The sequence below is a fragment of the Pleurodeles waltl genome, chromosome 8 (genome assembly GCF_031143425.1).
Source record: "Pleurodeles waltl isolate 20211129_DDA chromosome 8, aPleWal1.hap1.20221129, whole genome shotgun sequence".
Classification (NCBI taxonomy): Eukaryota; Metazoa; Chordata; class Amphibia; order Caudata; family Salamandridae; genus Pleurodeles; species Pleurodeles waltl.
Window position 1 is genome coordinate 287,202,065 of NC_090447.1, and position 17,080 is coordinate 287,219,144.

The following is a 17,080-nucleotide window of genomic DNA, read 5'->3' on the forward strand; positions in this document are numbered from 1 at the left end:
GGTACATTGTGTTCCGCCAGTCTGTTCGCGGTTACCGCCGTGCTGTTTGTTTCTACCGCCGTGGCGGTCGGAGTGTTAAAGTGGCTGTCTATGTTGGCAGTTTCCGCCGTGGTCGTAATCCGCCGCTTTAACTCCAACTGCCAGGGTTGTAATGTGGGCCTTAGTGTCAATATTTAACACAAATCAATACACAAAACACATCATCATACACCTTGTGTAAAACATATACTTCTTTTGTGTTGAATGTGTGTCAACCTTTATGTTGATGCTATAAATTATTGCTATGGCAAAAAATTGTTAACTAGCAATAAGAACTCAAAAATTAACGAAGCCCCTTGATCGTGCTGTTGGGCTCTCAACTGCCCATCAAGGTCTGGATGTGCCACCAGAAGTACGCAGGCCATTAGGGGTTCATGGTGTGGCACATGTGCTTCCCACATTTGGAAGACTGGCCGAGCTGAACTTCGGATGACTTCTAGGTCCAACGTCCTAGGTTCTCCTGCTCCTTGTAGACCTACAGGGTCTGCACCTTCTTCATGATGGCCTTCCATATTGCCTTTTTCTGATGGGCTATTAACTGTAAGGGTATGAATAAAGAAAGTAAAAAAGGTTTTGTGAGGTTTTGTGTGTCTGCATTGCTGTAGCAGATTTTTGTATCACAAGCATTTCTAAAACGTTTGTACAAATTATTTTTTTAATGTATTGTTTCCTAGGAAACAGTAATTTATAGGGACCTGTTGAGTACCCACATCACTTTTAATGTCCTCATGTTACAAATCCAGGCCACAAACATCATCTAGGCCAGGGGTCTGAAACATTTCCTCTATTGAGTGCCACTTCTGATCATGACAAATCATTGTGAGCTACTGAAGGCTAAACAGCTTGTACATTGTTAGCCCCCATGCCCAGCTTCATTGGCTTAATGCCAAATGTTTTTAAAGCCAGATACTATGGTTAGAGCCACATACTATGAATAAGGGTTATATGTAAGGACTGCCATGTGTATCAGTGAGAGCACCTTTTTTGGTGATGTACGAACATGTGTGTGTATGAATGGGACAAATTTGTATGGGTGACTAAGAGCGAGTGTTATATGTACTTGAAGCACAGGACATACCTTTCTCCAAATATGGCACCATTACATGTATAATACATAAAGATACTCATTCATGGGATTCATTTAAAGTGCAAAAAAAGGTTCAGACAAGTCCAATACTTTAAACTTTTTTCCTGCACTTTACATTTCTCTCATTTCGACATATGGCTGTAATTTTCAGCTATACCTATGGCACATTTTCTACTGCCCACTGGAACTAAGGGGCGTGCAGTTTGCTAAATTTTGATTTGTGGGTAAATTGACATGAAAAGTCACCTAATTCATCCAGATAACTTTTCCTTTCAAATTATAGACATTTAAAAAACTTTCTTAAACACTATTTTGTTCCCAGCAAAATTATTGAGTTGATTGCACTTTAATCACAACACTTCACTCAGGAGCTAAAATGGACAATTTAGCCTATGTTTGAAAACAAGTTAGTAAGAAATACATTTTCCATTCAAACATTTATCAGTTCTTCCGGGTTCCCATACAGATGGCACCACAGGGACAGGATTTCCATGGTCAGCAGTTCCAACTCCTCAGCTGAGAATTTATAGGCCCTGCCACCTGCTTTTTCTGGCATCATAGCTCCCAGAGGACTGTAAAAGCTGCAAAGGTGGAGGAGGTGTTTTTGAGTGCAATGTTAGGGGGCAAGTGAGTTTCTTTTGTAATACCACTTACATGCACACAATGTACACAATCGGCAAAATAGATTAACACAACTATTGGATTTCGTGTGTTGCCATCACACATGTTAGTTTATGACTGTATCCATTGTGGAACTTTACACCCACTACTTGGGAAACTTCCGGCAATAGATTTCTGATTGCTATTGTCCTGATGGTAAGGTCAGGCAGCCACCATTTTAGACTGTGAACCAGTGTATTTTTAAATGTATTTTTAAATGTTACGTGTGTCATCACCACTCAAAGTGGTGTCTAGTTCGTTTACACATGCAAAATGTGTAACTTACTGTTTTTGGATGAATTTGACAAAATATATAATAATGCATCACTGTGTTTGAATGTGATAGTCAGAGGATTTATTTTATATTTCAGTTGACAGAGGTTTGGAGGAAAAAAACTGTAATTAACACATTTAAAATTACTTACCCATTATTAAAAAACTAAAACAAAAATTCTAAGTTACAACAACACTAAAAAATTATGCTTACATTTATGTCACAAAAATATAGGCATGTTTTACAAATACATCAGATGTGTGTTGGTTACCAAAGTATAGTTTAAAGTAATATACCTATTTTTTCTTAAATGCAGATATATGAACCCAGTCGGAGTAGAAGATGACAGTGTCAAGTGTTTAGACCATTTCAAGACCTTTCCATAATCAAATAAAGACATATCATCAAAAAATTCTGATTGAATAGGCACACCATTCTTTAACCACCCTATCAGCTGGAGCCAGATTTTCTGCCTCGTAACAGAAATCCCACAGCATTAACACCAGAAGTAAAAGCCGTGGCAGCATTCCATTTTTTGACCACAGCATCCTTTCACTACCATGTGGCAGTATCTGGAGGCATATCACAACCAACTTTCACTGATGTGCTACAAGAAGTCCTTTTTTCAATGATGAGACAGAACAATGGCTTCATCCAGTTTCCATGAAATGAGGACTCTTTGCAAGTGTGAAGGGAGATTTTTATGCATTGGGTAACATACCACATGTGGTTGGAGCAATTGATGGCACACACAGGCCCTCACTATGACCCTGGGGGTGAGTGATAAAGTGGCGGTAATACCGCCAACAGGCTGGCAGTAAGTACCGCCAAATTATGACCATGGTGGTGATAACTCCCATAGACAGCCAATGTACCACACCAACCGCCAGGGCAGAAACAACACTCACCACGGCAGTAGCCAGCAACAGCCAGGTGTGAGACAAAGTACCACCCACCATATTTTGACCCTGCAATCCGCCACCTTTTCTGGGGTGGTACCAATGCCATCAAAAGCCTGGTGGAAACGCATCACAAAAGACAAATGACTCACCATCGGAGACACTGGGAAGAACAATGCAGCCATAGAACCCGAACTGCAAGTTTTCCTGATGATCTTCTATGTTATACTCCACCTGGAACACCAATGCCATTGAAGATGACAATGGTGAGAACAGCCGGCTAGCAGACAAGGGAGGGTGGGAGGAAAAAGAAAGTGACACACACACACACACCATACACACAACCAGCTGCACATGAAAAACTGTTTGTCCCCGAAAAACGGCACAATAATGCAAGGACAACAGGAATGGACAAAGGTGATTGTAATCAGATCAAATTCAAAATCAATAATTCGATTTGTCAATAAAACAGATATGTACACATGTACACAAAGGGACACTGCCCAGTCCAATGTTCAAAGGGCCCACATGGCCACAGGGCACAGTCTAAAGCCCAACTTGAATCCTGACCACATCAGGATAGTACACTGCAGGGGCATCAGTTTGGAAATAGGCAGGCACCTCAGGGGGAGGGGGCACCTCAGCCGGATGCAGGAACAAGCCCACTGGTTCTGGGGGGGCTCCATGCCCATTGCTCTTTGCTGGGAAGTGCCAGGCCACAGTCTCTGGAGTGGGTGACTTTCCCACTGGTTCTGGGGGTGCCAACATGCCCATTGCTCTGTCCTGGGGAGTGTAAGGCCACAGTTTCTCTGGTGGATGGCTTTTCCACTGGTTCTGGATGGGGCTCCATGCCCATTGCCCTTTGCTGGGGAGTACAAGGCCAAATTCTCTGGAGTGGGTGACTTTCCCACTGGTTCTGGGGGTGGCAACATGCCCATTGCTCTGTCCTGGGGAGTGTAAGGCCACAGTTTCTCTGGTGGATGGCTTTTCCACTGGTTCTGGATGGGGCTCCATGCCCATTGCTCTTTGCTGGGGAGTACAAGGCCAAAGTCTCTGGAGTGGGTGACTTTCACACTGGTTCTGGAGGGCTTATACGCCCATTGCTCTTTGCTGGGGAGTGCAAGGCCACAGTCTCTCTAGTGGGTGACTTTCCCACTGGTTCTGCAGGGGGCAAAATTCCCATTGCTCTTTTCTGGGGAGTGCAAGGGCACAGTCTCTTTGGTGGGTGACTTTCCCAATGGTTCTGGAGGGGGTTACATGCACATTGCTCTTTGCTGGGGAGTGCAAAGCCACAGCCTCTGGAGTGGGTGACTTTCCCACTGGTTCTGGAGGGGGCAAAATTCCCATTGGTCTTTTCTGCGGAGTGCAAGGGCACAGTCTCTCTGGTGGGTGACTTTCCCACTGGTTCTGGAGGGGGATACATGCACGTTGCTCTTTGCTGGGGAGTGCAAAGCCAAAGCCTCTGCAGTGGGTGACTTTCCCACTGGTTCTGGAGGGGGCAACATGACTAGTGCTCTTTGCTGGAGAGTGCAAGGGCACAGTCTCTCTGGTGGGTGACTTTCCCACTGGTTCTGGAGGGGGCTACATGCACATTGCTCTTTGCTGGGGAGTGCAAGGCCACAGTCTCTGAGTGGGTGACTTTCCCACTGGTTCCGGGGGGGGCAACTCATACAGCAGCCACTGGAGTGTCGCCTATATGGCGTCCGCTGGCAGTGACGGCCGTAGTGTGGTGGTAGATGGAGGAGCCTCCTGGGCAGTCTCTGTACTTTCTGATGGCTACAATTCATCAGCTGGTGGCGGGGGCCTGCGACAGCTGGTCGTGGTGGAGGTGTCACCCTGACAGCCTCCAGTGGAGTTGAGGGCTTCGTCTCCTCCAATACATGGGGCATGGATCCCTTACTCTTCCTGGTGGTGCAGGCTCCTTCTCCTTCTTTCCTGGTGGTGCAGGATCTTTCCCCTTCCTGCCTGCTGGTGCTGGCTCCTTCCCCCTCTTTGATGGAGGAGTGGTATCCTTACCACTATGAGTAGGTGGTGCTACCACTGTCCCCTTGGACTGTGCGGCTGAGGTGCTGGGCTGTGCCCGTGGTACCCTGCTCATATTGGCAGGACAGGGGAGAGGTAGGGAAGAGGTAAATTTTGGAAAGAAAAAGCTTTTTAGGGACATTGGGGCGGGAGGAGGGAGGAGTAATGGGAGTGGAGGTTGAGGATGTGGTTGTTGATGGGGTATGTCTGCTGGACTTAGGTGAAGATGCATGGGCAGTATGCTGATGTGAGGTGGATGGCTGTTGGGTGTGTGAGTGCTTGTGTTTGTGTCCTTTAGGAGGGGGGGACAGACAGGGTGGGTGAGGACAGAGAGGATGCCTGCATGGTTGTTGTGAGGTGTCTGCCATTGAGGTGTATGTCCTGCTTGGTGTGGTGATGTTGGTAGGGGATGTTGACATAGTGCATGCAGGTATGAGTGTGGACATGACTGGGAGGGAGGTTGGAGAGGAGGAGGAGACAGTGGAGGCAGTGGATGTTGTTGTGTCTGCAACTGTATGGTGTTTGCATGAGAGCTTGTGGGATAAAGTGTGATGCTTGTGTTTGCCTGTGCGACTCTTGGGTGTTGTCTTGTGTGCATGCTCATCTGTATGTGTGCTTGGGAGGGGTTGGGGTTGAGGAGAATGGGACTAAGAAGTGGGAGTTCGAGGGGGGATGGTAGAAACAGGGACAAAGGCTGCCATCAGAGAGGAGGCCAAAGCCTGAATCGATCTCTTTTGGGAGGCCAATCCACTGTGGATGCCCTCCAGGAATGCATTGCATTGCTGCATCTGGGATGCCAGCCCCTGGATGGCATTCACAATGGTTGACTGCCCTACAGAGATGGATCTCAGGAGGTCTATAGTCTCCTCACTCAGGGCAGCAGGGCTCACTGGGGCAGGGCCTGAGGTGCCTGGGGTGAAGGAGATGTCTACCCTCCTGGGTGAGCGGGCACGAGAAACTTGGTGAGGGGCTGCTGGGAGGGCAGTGCAGGTACGGGGGTGGAGGCTCTACCTGCAGCTGGGGTGGTCACAGAGGTGTCCGCCACCACCAGGGAGCTCCCATTGGAGGAGGTATCTGAGTCTGTGTTGTCTCCTCCAGACCCTGCTGTGGTGCTCCCCTCACCCTCCGTCCCACTGGTTTGTGAATTCTGCAGCCTGGGTCCTGTGGGATGCAGCTCCCTCTGTCGCCAGTGCCCCTGCTCCTCCGCCATATGATGCTAATGCACACAAGGACAGGATGACAGAACAAGAAAGGGGGGAGAGAGACAAAGGATACACTGGGTCAATGACTGCACCAATACCACAGTTGGCATACACATCACCGTCACACAGGGAACAGGCTTAGGCACTATGCATTGCACTTCCAGGGATATGGCTAGGCACTAAGGCAAGATGAGGACAACACAACGCCAACTGCAGCACTTCTGGGACCCACGATGCCCTACCTGAAATGGACTGCTAACAAGCTAGGACACCTGTATTTGCCACACACCCATTACCCTTCAGATGACCCACGCTGCAATATCTAGCCTGGCCTCCACTGACACACATCCACCACATGGATACCATACCACCAGCCAAAATATGTATTGATAACCACTGTACTCACCCCCTTGTGGCTGCTGTGATTCACTCAAGTGCCCATCCAGCTCAGGGTAGACCACCGCCAGTATGCAGGCCATCAGGGGGTCAGGGTCCAATGAGCACACTTGCTTATTTGGAGGCCATCCCCAGCTGGTCCTCCGTGGTCTTCCATGCCCAGTGTCTCAGGTCCTCCCACCATTTCTGACAGTGGGTGCACCGCCTGACATAGACCCCGAGGATCCGCACGTCCTTGGTGATGGCACACCATAATCCCTTCTTTTGATGGGCACTGACCTGCAGAGGCAATACAGACAGGGGAACACCATTAAACAAACAGTCCAGCCAGTCACACAAATGGCCCACCATACCTATTGGAACGTACCTTTCCCCATAGGTCTTTCCACCTCTTCCTGATGCTGTCCCTTGTTCTTGGGTGCTGTCCCTCGGAGTTCACCCTCGGAGTTCACCCTGTCCACGATTCTCCGCCATAGCTCCATCTTCCTGCCAATGGATATTTGCTGTACCTGTGCTCCAAACGCCTGTGGCTCTACCCTGACAATTTGCCCACCATGACTCCTACCTCCTCCTCAGTGAAACGGGGGTGCCTTTGTCGTGCCATGAGTGTTGTGTGATGTTTGTTGGTGAGAGTGTGTTGAGTAATGTGGGGGTGTGTGTGATGTGCAGCGTGTGAGGGATGTATGAGTGTGAGTGGTGTGTGTGTCTAGTTGTCTTTGTGCTGTGTCAATCTCCTGGCAGTAATTATTGTTGGTTAAGGGTTGTGGGTAATGTGGGTGTGTATTTCATAGTGCTGTGGGTGTGTGAGGTGTGTGTATGAGTGTCAGGTGTGTGTTTTTATTATTGGCCAATGTATTGTTGTTTTGTATGTCGGTGTCCATTCTGAGCTCGGCTGTATGTACTGCCAATGGTTTACCGCCATTGAATGTCCGCTGTGGTGATTCGTGGGTCGTAATATTTTGGGCATTGTTGGCGTAACAGTATGGGTGTTGGGTCTGCCACTTTTGCAATGACCTTTGGTCTGACGCAATTGTGTATGTGGCTGTAGTCTGTCGGATTGGTGTGTGTGTCATAATATGGTGAGCGGATATTTGCCACCACAGGGTATGTTGGCGGCCGTCAGCATGGCGGTAGGCGGCATTTACTTCCAATGTCATGATGCGGGCCATATTGCCTTAGTACCATCACACGGCAGGGAACAGGTCTACCACAATCAGAAGAAATTGTATTCCCTCAATATACAAGTTTCTGCTTACCTGATTTGTACATCTCAGGCATGTGCCCGTTTCCCAGGGTCAAAACATGATTCCTTTGTAGTATGGATCAGCAGCATATCCCTGCAAATGTTACCACTTGCACCTGAGAGGCCCTGGTTTGTTAGTAAGTACATTCTATCAATTTGAATATTTGGTTAATTTCGAGTTTAGGAATGTACAGTGGGATCAGAAATTTGTTTTATTTTAAATTTTTTATTCCATATACAAGACTCAGCATATCATAACTGTCCATGGTTGTTATCACTGTTGAAGAATACAACAATGTCAGGAGAAGTCTGCTTCAGTGAGGCCCATGGAAGAACACGGAGGCCAGTGGAATGGGCTTTTGAGCACCTAAAGGCTAGATTTTATTGCCTGGATGCAACTGTGGTGGAGCCTTCCTCTACTCACCTGATAAGGTGCGCAAAATCACCATGGCCAGCTGCATGTTGCGCAACATGGCCCTGCAATGAACCACCCAATACACTGCAGAGGATGGAGATCGTAATGAACTACTTGTAATATATAGAGCATATTAGTCTGTGCTGGAATTTTTAAGATAGGCAGTTTAGGACATTCCATGGAAAAAATGTTTTTTTATGACATTTCTGACACATTGACTACTTTGGTCATGTACATTCTTTATCCTTGATTGTTCTAAGTAAATGTGTCATAATTATTTGTCATTTATAATGTGTCTTTTTTTGTAATCTCAATTAATTGTTTTTTTCTTGATATTCGTTTTTAGGACCCTTCATCGTGTCAGCTTCATTGGACATTTCAAAATTGTGACATTTGTTGTTATTCGCTGCTGTTGCAAACTACAAAGGGAACATGGGTAGATCCTGTAAAAAACACTAAAATTGTGTGCAAATACAACTTGCACAGTGATTGAATAGAAGTGTATGAGATAGCATATAGGTGCTGCTTAACTCTCTCTGACCATGTGTGTAAATTGACCCATAGCATGCTAATCTCCCTTCACATTTGTAAAATCCTCATTTGTGTTATGTGTATGAAGCTTTTTATATGTCTCATCATCGTAGAAAGAAAGTTTTGTAGCGCACCACTTAAAGTGTTGAATCCAACTCTGACCTGAACCTAGTACCCTAGCTATGAAGGATTGTCTTAAGTCCCAGTTTTTTCTTTCTACTACCGATTTTCCCTCAGGATGGTGAGGTAAAGAGAAATGCACCGCAATACCCATTGTTCTCATGGTGTCCTTGTATGTCCTGGATGTGAAAGCCGGGCACTGGTCCGAATGGAATGCTTTGACTGCATATGTCTAGATGAATACTTGCAAATCGTTAATAATAGTTTGAGCATCAGCTGATGGTTGTGGCCACACCCTTGGAACCTGGAGCAAGAGTCTACAGCAGGTAGAATATATTTGTATCTACCATCTGAATTTAAGGGACCGCAATGGTCGAAGTCCGCACACTGCATGGGCTTGTTTGATATTAAGAGCGGTATCTGCAGTAGGCGTTTGATGGTGGAACGTCTAATTTGTTGCCAAATGTCACCCCTAAGGACATACTGTTTGATCTGCTTGTATAGACCAGGTCACCAATAGCATTTCTGTAGAAGGGAGATGGCAGTCGCCACACCAGCATAAGCAGAAGCAACACCCTTCTGAGCTATTTTAATCAGATTTAGCCTACGATCTTGGTTGGGTATGACTCATCCCTTCTATTGTAACAAAGGCAATGTTTGGGCACTTTAATGGTAGGAATATTTGGTAGGGTATGCTTTTGGAAAGGGCTTACCATCAGCTGGGGCATTCATGGGAGACAAAAAATCATCATCCACCCTCATAGGAGAATGGGTTATCGCAGCAACGGAAGCTGTAGCAACTGCAGACTTCATAGCGTCATCAGCCAATGTGTTTCCTACAACGGATCGCCAACACGTTGGTGGCCCAATGTATGTATGACATGAGCCCATGGCAGTTTGTCTATGAGACTTGCCACCTTCCCCAAACAAATTTTTTTTTAATGATGTTTCCCTCTGAATCTCTGAACTCATTAATCATTAATGTGCCAGTAGTGTAAGTGTTTGCTAAAGGACTGGACACAGTAATACAAATCATAGACAATAAGTGTAGGAAGTTCAGAAGTTTCAGTGCCAAAATCAATGTTTTAAGCTCTGCAAGTTCTGCTGCGCAATCCCATAGGGACTGCGTGTAGGTCTGTTGAGGGTGAAATTCTCCATCCCTCATAACTCTACAGGTGGCTACACAAGTATTGGTTTTTGATACCTACAGTTGGTTTAGCTGAATCAGCAGTGTAGATGATGAATCTGTCATGGTCAAGAGGTATCTCTTGGGTCTGTAGTTTCGGGTCAAAAAAATAATCAACATCTGTGTCAGTCAAGGAGGAAGCACATTGTATCTAACATGGGTGTAATGCTTTTGTGCTAGGAACACTGACTTGGGTAAAAGTCTGGGATCATGCTCATTACAATGATGCGTTTATACTGGCAAGCTGGTCTCTCCTTGATGACCGCCATCTGAACTGCATTCAGTATTTTTTCTGTGGGAGCAAAACACATTTCTGCATTGGAGTATAAGTGTAATTTGCACACTGTGGGTACTGTGTCACCTTCATTGAATGTAACATAAGTAAAACCGATGGTACCCAGAATGATCCAGATTCTGAAGTTTGTTTTGTTTACTCATATGTGTAAATGTTTTGCTTCAAGCATGTCAGTGTATAATGATGTTAGAATTTGTGCATGTTGTCTTGTTTACTGTATGCTTGAGAAATCAGGATGGATTAAGTCATAAAGTGATTTTATGCACTGTGAATAGTCTAGAATGTGAGTTCTGCCACAATTAAATAAACCTAACAAAGATTGCAGTTTCTTACTGTTATTTGTTGGTTGTAATTGAGCCCACTTTTCCAGGAACTGTGGTGGCAGACTTTCCACCTCATTTGAAAGCACATATTTCAGGAACAGGACACTGAGGAAAGATATGTTAGTTTTCTTAAAATTTAATTTATAGCCATGGTTGACAAATCCCAAAACAATGCGATCTACCCAGGCTAAGTGTGTGTTGAGGTGATCATCTGTCAGATAATGCATTCAAGCTAGCCTGCCAGTTCGGGCTGGACTGTTCCCATGAGGAACAGGGTCAAGACTGATTTGCATATGGCTGGGTTCAAACTGGGGTGGCATGGTGAGCAAAATAATGGATGGATTAAACCCAGATCTGTGACTGGGGGTGAATGTTTGATTGGTTCCGCATTCTGTCCGTCCAGTTACGCTATCCCACAGTGTTTGTGTTTTGCTTTGCTTTTGCCGCCCTAAGGGCGCCGGGTAAGGCCAGACGTGGGTCCCGGGCTCACTGTGCCACTGGATTCAAGCTAGCCTGGTTGATAAGGGGTGAAACCCCGAAACCGGTCCCAGGATGCTTGTTTCCGGTCCAGGGAGAACCTGGCCTGGCAGTTCGGGCTGGACTGTTCCCATGAGGAACAGGGTCAAGACTGATTTGCATATGGCTGGGTTCAAACTGGGGTGGCATGGTGAGCAAAATAATGGATGGATTAAACCCAGATCTGTGACTGGGGGTGAATGTTTGATTGGTTCCGCATTCCGTCCATCCAGTTACACTATCCCACAGCGTTTGTGTTTTGTTTTGCATCTGTCAGATAATGTCATCTACATAGGACAATAACTAAGGATCAATATCTTGCATCATTCATGTTACACAGGATGAGAACAATCCTGGACTGTGGTTGTGCCATATTTTAAAATGGTAAGAATTGGAAGATAGAAACACCAAATGGGGAATCATTGTAAGGTGCAAGCCTGAACAACCTACAAACTTAGATAGGCACTACCAACTTAGCTGAGGAGGATTTTCCTTAATAAGATGCACGTCACTGTACAAAGGTGATTAGGGTACCTTTTACTTGTGAGAGAGAGTGACTCAGGAGATGTGTAAAATTTTTACCTGATCAATGTTGGTAGCGCAATGTCATGCAGTCCCTATTCTGGTAATGAGGCTGCATGTTTTAGGGGAGCCACATCACCGAGTGTGGGTGACTGAATTGGTACCAAACTACTTGGAAGCTGTCAGACTAATTCTTGGCTAGCCCGCAGTGCCTCACCCACCTTGGAAATGAAAGGTGATTTGTGGCAACCTAAACCTGATGTTCTGACTCCTCGGGGAATTTGTGGTGAGCAGATAATACTACTTTCACTCAGTTACTCATAGACTCACACATGCTAAGGCAGAACAAGAAAAGTAAAATAGATTTCAATGCATTTATTGAAGCAATTGCATCATGTTATAAAAAGCATAATCTGTGATAATTAGGCAGATAAAACATAATAGAGTGATCATCCTTCCAATCAGTGTGAAGGCGATAAACAACCCCACATCCTTTCCATGATCCTTAAAGTCGAAAGATTCCTACCTATACCTTATGTCTAAAAAATCTGAGAACATAGAGGTGGTAACTATTTGGTCTGTCCCAAAATAAGGGAGGGACCCTAGTCCCATACCTGAGAGGTTGGCAAGTGAAATATGTACAAAGAGCTGATAAAACGTGCAGTTCATACAACTATGTCTTCTCAGAATAAAGCAACTGATTGAAATATAAAAACTATGAACTAAAGGCTGGCTGTGCTAAAAAAATATGAAATTAATAAAAATGCATCTACATGTAAAAGGCAGACGCTACAGGCCTAATGCTCAAATAAGGGTGTCCAACTCAGACACTAAGGATAACCCATACCAACTTCAGATGATTATACTCCCTGGGTTGATTTACACCCTTCAAAATGCCCCTCTTTATATTTCGCAGACCTAGTATAACACCCTGGCTTTGCTCGTAAGGTGGTTCCTGTGGACAAATAAGCCTCCCGGAGTGTCTGCACTGCCAAAGAAGGAGTACTATCCATGTCAGATATCATCTAAATTGTTAGGCAGCTGCATCCTGATAGTGAACAACAGGTTACACAGGGGATGGAAGAACCCAGCATACCAAGAAGAACTAGTTATAATTGGTCTGGAGAACATAACAAATATTCTGTATGGGGTGCTGTTCCTTGAACATCTCCTGGAACTGACCAAAGAAGTGTTCAAAGCCTGGAGTGCAGTGCTGAGCTGGACAGGTTGGGACCAAAGACTCCCTTGTAGGTCGGCTGATGGATGGCATAAGTAGCAAGCCTCAAGGGATTCGGAGAGTAGGACTGGGGTGGTGTCCCATGCCTGAGACATAAATAAAACAAGGATTACATTTGATCCTTTCAGGACCTCCAGACTGAGGTCCACATATATAAATCCTATTTTTTTGATACTTACAATTCGGCACACCCTTTCTAAATACCACCGGTGACACAGGTTAGTTGTGCACTGCCCTCCATCAAAATCCCATAAATGCAGGGCAGTGCAGCAAGTCACCTTGCTGCATTGCCCTGTGTCAAAGGGAAATAGCAGAAATGTGCCATATCTATGGCATCTGGCACATTCTATCCTTTCCCCCTGAGCTGACCACTTTTTTGTAGCCTAGCACCAATGCAGGCACCTTTTCACTATTGTGCAAGGCACCTGTGTTGCATGCAGGATTGTTTTTTTTGTGCAGGAAAGGTCTCCTTCCTTCACAAAAAACAATCATCGGGGGATTTTTCCTCTTTTTACGAAAAAAAGAGAAATAAACATATCCTCCCCTGGGTAGGCATAAAGGTTTCAACACATCGCCAGGTTTACAAGGTATTGTAAATCTGGAGATACATCAAAATCCACAGGTGTGCTTGGGAACACCCACCGCAACACCCATGGACAGTCTCCCTAATGCAGAGTTACCCAACTTAGCGATTTGCACTGCCTTGTCTTACTCCGTATTAATGAGGCCATTCTAAGCCACACAAAGCGACTTTGTGTGGCCTCAAAGATATGATTTTAAGGTTTGTGCAACTGATGCATCACAAAAAGTCACACAACAGTGGCACAGGGCCTCATAAGTATGCCCATTGGAGCTGGCAGGGGTACTCTGTAACGTTCCTCATACCAGTACAACTGGATAGACTAAACATGATTGATGGTTTCCCAACTTAATTCTCATAATCATGCACATACCAATTAAAGGCTCAAGCTGTGAAGCATACACTCCCAACAGCATCCTTTGTTCAACATTTGTTATGCAAAGATGGGAGGTACCAGAATGTGTTCCATGTCTATCCTTATATTACTTCAAAACATTGTGTTAATGTTTGAGAAAACTAACCCAGCATTTGTATCTTATCTACAAACCTCACGCACAGCTCACAATAATCCCACTTACGTACTACTGCAACAAATATCTTTTCAACCATGTACTCAAAGTACACCCACAAATTCAACAAAACATGGTTCTCTTCTGTGTCCTCTTTGGGAGATGTACTGCTATATAAATATTTCATAGATTAACTACTTACTCAACAGTCCAGAAACTACTTTAAGATTGCCAAAGTGTAGAACATCCTATACATATGGCCATACAACATAATGCAATGTTCCAAAGAGGGGAGAGATTTCTATTGTCATTCTGTCATCCACTTCACAACAACATGAAGAAGATTTACTTCATAAATAAACTGACCAGATTTTGCTGCACTGCATTGCTTTGCATCAGGTTGGAATTCCCTGAGTAGTTTATTGGCTTCTACATATATCCACTCATGGATTTTGATATAAAACCGTATTTACAATGAACTGCAAACATTGATTTGTGCTAAAATAGTGTACCTGTCTGAGGCTGACTTAACAAGGAATAATAACTTTATTTCTCCTCACTGTGCCCTCTTTGCATGTGTGCTCACCATGCGGAAAAGAGGAATCCTCCACGGATAGTTTTGGTGCCAAAGGGTACCCCTTTTTGTACCTGTCTCCATTGTGTAGTCCATAAATGTTCGGTATGCATTAATTGGTTTCTAAAATCTTGTTATCCTGTTACAAAGTGTCAGTCAAAGGATGATGTTCTCTATCTTTAAAGATCTGTCTCATTGTTTTGATTTGCTAAAAATTAGTCATTTAGCTTTTCTATGACCATAAAGTGGGCCATTCTTACCCACTGACAAGTAATTGGTGGTTAGTAAAGCTTTTTTTGAGTGAGGACATCCCGATCCTAGAAATACATAAAACGTCAAACTTAATCCTGGAGTAAGGCACAACTGCTCAATAAAATTGCTTTGTGAATTATTCCTGAAACTTCATATGTAATTCATACCTACAAACAAGATGAAGATGCAACTATCCATAGAAAAAACACTGTGGCTCAGGCACATAGATTCAGGGTACTATCATAACATTTAAGGTGCTTAAGACATCATGTTTCTGTCATCTACTGCTTGTCAACAGGGTTTTAAAAGGATGTGTAGGAAATTACCAATTTGTGTGTGCTGTGTACCCAGATTGTTGACCTGTCTAATTTTGGCAGTTCTAGACCTCTGCACACTTTACCTCTGCTAAGCAGTAGTAAAGTACCCATGCTTACCCTTTTAACATGGCTGAATTGGTATACTCCTAATTGCCAATTTTAACTTACCTATCAGTCCCTAATTTATGGTACCGGTTATACCGAGGGTTTGTAGGTTAAAAACCACTATTGAATTGCAGTAACTATTCGGCCACCATCTACATTGTAAGGGTAAACATGGCTTGAGGCATACCATTCATGCCTGGCTAAACTTTTAAATGTTGAAATTTGACCAATCAAAAGAATCCCTCTTGCTAGGTATAATTCTTTCCTTTCAATATTAATATGTTACCTCTAAGTAGACCCTGTTCACCTTAAGACACTGTGGCCCACATTATGACATTGGTGGTAAATCCCACTTTCTGCCATGCTGTCTGTCGCCAACATATCGCCCCTGCAGTGGATATCCACTAACCATATTATGACACACACACACTAATCTGTCATTATTCAGACACACACACAAATCAACCACACCAAAGGTCAGTGATAAACTGGCGGTATCAAAACCCACACCATTACGCCAACAGAACTACGCCCACACCATTATGACCCACGAATCATCACAGAGGACATTAATTTGCAGTAAACCATTGGCGGTACATACCGCTGCACTCAAAATACACACACACAAACAAAACAGTACCACATTGGACAATTTAAATGACACACACCTAACACTCATACACACACCACACACACACACCCACACCACTATAAAACACACACCCACATTACCCACAACCCCTTACGACAATAAATAATTACCAGCAGAGAAAGACAGCAAGATCACCCACACAACCAGAACCACATACCACCATCAACTTATACCCCACCCACGCACCTTACATCACACACCCCAACACATCACCCTACATATCCTCACCCATACCACTCACAGTACACCCATTGCACCACAATGGCACCCCAGATTCTCTGAGGCGGAGCTAAGGGTCACAGTGGAGGAAATCATCCGCGTAGACCCAAAGCTTTTTGGAGCACAGGTGCAGCAGATATCCATTGCTAGGAAGATGAGCTATGACAGAGAATCGTGGAAAGGGTTAACGCCGTGGGACAGCACCCAAGAACAAGTGATGACATCAGGAAGTGGTGGAAGACCTACGGGGGAAGGTATGTTCCATTGAAGCAAGACACCAGCTCGCAGTACAGAGGACTGGAGATGGACCCCCACCTCCTCCCTCACAACTAACAACATGGGAGGAGCAAGTCTTGGCAATCATGCATCCTGAGGGACTGGCAGGAGTTGCAGGAGGACTGGACCCTGGTAAGTAAACTCTTTACTGCTTACACCCCCTACCTACATGCCACACATACCCCCAGCCTCACCCTCACTCCCATCACTCCACCACCTCATGCACACCCCACCATCACAACCCAGTCATCCCAATGCCAAGCCCTGCATGCCATACCAATGCATGGACACCACTCACAGACCTGCATGGGCACCTATCACTACAGCATGCACATTAAAGACAATCACCTAGCCCACCAAATAACAACTCACACAAGAAAAGCTGCCAGGGCAATAACAGCCATAGGGGGCAACCCACCCTTGCACAATCTGTCACACATAGAAACAATAACACTGCATTTACATCCCCACAGGTACCCCAGCCAATGTAATCGGAGAAGAGGTGTCAGCAACATCCAGTCCCCCCACAGAAGAGGCCCACGGTGATGACAGCAGCCTGGCCCATCAGGGACCTCCGGACAGTCGGTTACCAAGCCACAGTCTCACACCACCACAGCACCCACCCAGCG